The sequence below is a fragment of the Bison bison genome, unplaced genomic scaffold (genome assembly GCF_000754665.1).
Source record: "Bison bison bison isolate TAMUID 2011002044 unplaced genomic scaffold, Bison_UMD1.0 scf7180017864471, whole genome shotgun sequence".
NCBI classification, from domain to species: Eukaryota; Metazoa; Chordata; class Mammalia; order Artiodactyla; family Bovidae; genus Bison; species Bison bison.
In genome coordinates, this window is record NW_011495032.1 from 8895105 (window position 1) to 8900067 (window position 4963).

At 41.4% G+C, this 4963-nt stretch overlaps 1 pseudogene; it reads left to right on the forward strand.

Moving 5' to 3' along the window:
- Window positions 1–2224: 2224 nt before the first annotated feature.
- LOC105003825 lies at window positions 2225–2894 on the forward strand (annotated as a pseudogene).
- The last annotated feature ends 2069 nt before the right edge of the window (window positions 2895–4963 follow it).

Sequence of the window (4963 nt, forward strand, 5' to 3'; positions counted from 1 at the left end):
GAAGGATAGATGACTTAAGCTCCTCTGGAAAGAAAAGGATAACCTACCTCTAATTACAAAGGGAGAAAAGTAACCAGTTGTTTTCTTTTTTAATGGAAGTCTAGTTGGTTTACAATGTTGTGTCAGTTTGAGGTGTAAGGCAAGGTGGTTCAGTTACATATATTTTAAGGAGGAGAAGGCAAATCAAAACTTTATTTGCATAATTGTCATGGAAGGGAAGCAGTGTAATGACCCTGTGAGTTCTGTTCCTTGTCCATTTGCTCCTCTGGGGTGGTCTGCCAGCCAGAGATGCTTCTGAATGTTTGCCTTTCATTAAGGTTTATTCTCAGTGTGCCTAGGAATATATTAGTATATTTATCCTAGAGTTGGAAAATCAGATCATGAATTCCAGGCCAGAGAAAATAAGAGTGTGTGATTGAGACAGATATCCCTGGAGGAGAAAATGGCACCCCACTCCAGTATTCTTGCCTAGAAAATTCCAAAGACCGAAGAGTCTGGCGGGCTATAGTCCATGGGGTCACAAAGAGTCAGACAGGACTGAGCGCACACACACACTATATAATCAATAACTGCCTCCCTACAGCTCATTTGACAGCAGCAGTTTAAGCACATTTCGATCATGTCTAGGAGAAGTCTCTGGGTCACTGTCACAGGTTGTAAATGTTTAGGACATGTTTTTTCCATTGATCAATCATTTACCAAGAATCTACCACCAGGCAGGTGCTGCAAATCCCTACTTGTTAAGATCATATCACTGCTTCCTTCAAACTGTTCACTTGCTAGTGGAAGAGAAACAGACACCCACAGATAATGACAATGTACTATCACAAATTGTTAATTTTCTGGCCAACTTTGTCTCCAAGTGGGTCATGCTAGTGGCCTTCTCAGAGAATAAGTTCAGAACTGAACCTCCAAGAACACATGTATGTTATCTGGTGAAAATGGAAAGAGGTGGAGGGGAACTAGGACATTCTAAATGAGAGGAGAAAGATGAGGATGATCAGATCCTTCAGCAGATTTCACCTAAAAGATGTGGAAATTAGTGTGTCCACATCTCTCTGTCCCACACCACTTCTTCTTTAGTGGTCTATAGTGTGTCATCTTCTGGAGTTCCATAAAGGGAGGACTGTTGGTTATACTTGAACCTGCCTCCATGGCATTGCTCCTGGATGCAAGGAAATGGCACATTGCTCCTGTGCCTTGACCTTTGGTTTGGTAGTCATAGGATGGACGCAGGCTTCAGTGCCCATAGTCTAAAGGACATGTGACTTGAAGTTCTGCGAGTCTCAGATTGGACTTTGATTTTTCTCCCAAAGGCTTTGATGTCTTTGAGTGACTTCCCATACCTTAGACTTTCTTCACAAGAAACTGAAGAACATCAGCCAAATTGTGTTCTGAGATTTTGCAAGTCCCTAAATATGATATGCTTGTCTGACTTGAGAGGAGAACAGTTGCCTTGAACCCATGTACTTCTGAAATCTAGGCCACAGAGCATGTGAAAGGGAATACAAGTGGTGTTCTGATTTGTGACTCAGATAACCAGGTGAACAGGCCCCATATCAGCAGCCATAATTTCCTCTTCCAGCAGCAGACAGTGAAAGTCACTCAGTCATGTTCAACTCTTTGCAACCCCACAGACTATACAGCCCATGGAATTCTCCAGGCCAGAATACTGGGCTGGGCAGCCTTTCCCTTCTCTAAGGGATCTTCTCAATTCAGGGATCAAACCCAAATCTCCCTCAATGCAGGCATATTCTTTATAAGGTGAGTTACCCAGGAAGCCCAGCAGGAGAACCAGGGCTCAAATCTAATTTAAAAATTTTTTGGTTTTAACCCTCCAGATATCTGTCCTGGAAGCAGGTAGTTTCAGGGCAAAGCTAATCTCTTAAAACAGGGTGTTATAAACTTCCAAAGGGCTCTTTGCTCCAAGATATCTCTCTTATTGACCCTACAAGAGGTCTGTGTTAAGAAGCCAGGGTAAGGTTTGCCCAGGTGCCTCTGTGCACTTGGCCAACAGCCTCTGAGACCATCCACCCAAGCTCCCCAGGAGCTGGTGGGTGGTGGCCCTTCCCCAGGACCCTCCAGAGCCCCGGGGGACAAAAGTAACTCTAAATCTAGGCATGCATATTGAAGTAAGTTAAAGGATTTAATATGAGGCACAGAAGCAGATAATGCCAAAAAGCAAGCAGTAGTTGGTACACATTTAGTGATTTAGACAGCCTTTCCTTCTCCCACTGCTGCTGAGATGGCTGAAATTAGTCAAATTCAATATAAAATGTAATACACCAAAACTGTTAGCAAATGAGGGTCTGGAAAAATTAAAGGTGGCACAACCAAATGCTGACCTGTAACAAGGATTCCAAGAAGGAGTTTCAAATACTAGTGTGATTATGCAGGTTCCAGAGAGAATTGTGGTAGAGGAAATAATGAAAACATTCGATTTTGAAGACCAGCAGATCTTGACCTTATACAGTCAAATCCCTTTAAACCTCTGGCACTAAAAACACCGTCTCATGCGCTTATGCTAAATGAAAGACCACCAAATTTTCTGGATTAGAAACACCTCCTCCAGCCCCTCAAAGTCAGGAAACCCATGCAGTTGACAGGATAAAAAGGAGCACTCTGTGAGTGAAAATGCTCTTTGCAAAAATGGACAGCTGGTCAGAACTGACTCCATGTATGGCATTTCAAATATACAGGCAATGACTGAAGGAACTTCAGAAGACATGACAGTTGTAGATGGAGCTTAATTAAGATGACAGATAATCAAACTAAATAGATGTCTACAACTTCTTGAAGAGGAGAACAAAGATTGTGCTAAAAGAGAAATGGTCATATATTCAATTACTATATCATTCTGGCTGCCTAATAGCTGGCTCTGGCTTTGCCACTAGAGGTAACCTCAACTCTCAAAAATATTGTCTCAACATCTGGAAATATAAAGATTTTGCAAACTTCCAAAAAAACAAAAAGCCAAGGTAAGCCAGGGCCTCCCATATTTTGGCCATTGTTGTACCATTCTCTTCGGCTTCTGTTTTATTGACTATATTAAAGCCTTCAACTGTGTGGATCACAACAAACTGTGGGAAATTGTTTAAGAGATGGGAATCCCAGACCACCTGATCTGCCTTCTGAAAAATCTGTATACAGGTTAAGAAGCAACACTTAGACCTGGACGTGGAAAAACAGACTAATTCCAAATCGGGAAAGGAGTACATCAAGGTTGTATATTGTCACCCTGCTTATTTAACTTAGAGTACATCATGTCAAATGCTGGGCTGGATAAAGCACAAGCTGGAATCAAGATTGCCGGGAGAAATAATAATAACGTCAGGTATGCAGATAACACCACCCTTATGGCAGAAAGTGAAGAAAAACCTAAAGAGCCTCTTATGAAAGTGAAAGAGGAGAGAGAAAAAGTTGGCTTAAAACTCAACATCCAGAAAACTAAGATCATGGCATCTGGTCCTATCACTTCATGTCAAATAGATGGGGAAACAATGGAAACAGTGAAAAACTGTTTTTTTGGGCTCCAAAATCACTGCAGATGGTGACTGCAGCCATGAAATTAAAAGATGCTTGCTCCTTGGAAAAAAAGCTATGACCAACCTAGATAGCATATTCAAAAGCAGAGACATAACTTTGCCTACAATGGTCCATCTAGTCAAAGCTATGGTTTTTCCAGTAGTCAGGTATGGATGTGAGAGTTGGACTATAAAGAAAGCTGAGAGCCGAAGAATTGATGCTTTTGAACTGTGGTGTTTGAGAAGACTCTTGAGAGTCCCTTGGACTGCAAAGAGATCCAACCAGTCCATCCTAAAGGAAATCAGTCCTGAATATTCACTCGAAGGACTGATGCTGAAGGTGAAACTCCAATGCTTTGGCCACCTGACGTGAAGAACTGATCTTTTCATCTGAAAAGACCTTGATGCTGGGAAAGATTGAAGGAGGGAGAAGGGGACCACAGAGGATGAGATGGTTGGATGGCATCACTGACTTGATGGACGTGAGTTTGAGTAAGCTCTGGGAGTTGGTGATGGACAGAGAAGCCTGGCATGCTGCAGTCCATGGGGCCACAAAGAGTAACACATGACTGAGCAACTGAACTGACTGACTGTACCATTTTCACAGTTTTTGACATTTGGACTAAGTTTTACTTATTTCTCCTCTTTTACTTTTTTTCAAATTAACTTAAAACATTATCAAAAAGAAAATTTCTTATCACTACTAAATAATAAATAATAGGACACAAGTGAAAGATTTTTTTTCAAATAAATATAAAGAAAGCATAACAATTTACATAAATCCTACTCATCTATGGAAAACTCTAAATAATTTCACAAACACTGAGCTAAACATGACTAGCAGTATTTGGTACCATAATAAGTATAATTCCTTTTGTGAAAGAATTCAGATTATAGGAAGAGAGAGAGACACATAAATGGGCCATTAAAAATTGATGTCAGTATTTCTGGGATGAGGATAATCCTAGAGCATTTTACAGGCACATAAGAAGAGCATTTAACACCACAAACTTATGTCAGAGAAAAATTTGCTGGGTCAGGTGATGTCAGATCCAAGTGTTTGGTAAGGGGCATGCAGAGGCCATGGCTAGATGACAAAGTGGCTCCTGAGCAGAGGGACAGTAACAGTAGTTTAGATTCTAGAAAAGGCGTGGGATGAATGGCATTTCTGTTGCCACAGTGAATGGCAGGCTCAAGGAGTGATGAGAGGCAGTTGAGGGTGAAGGCTAGGCAGGCAGCTTACACTTCATTTTGCAAGTAACGGGCTGAGAGGATGGATTTTACACTTTTCAGCAGGAGGTTTTTAAAAGAATGTTACAGTTGCAGTCTAGTGAGTAAATACCACTTAGTGAACAAGGAACACAAAGGCGAGAGGGAGATGGAAAGAAAGCTCTGTTTGTGGTAACGTGTAGAGGCTTTGGAGAGGACCACTGAGAAAG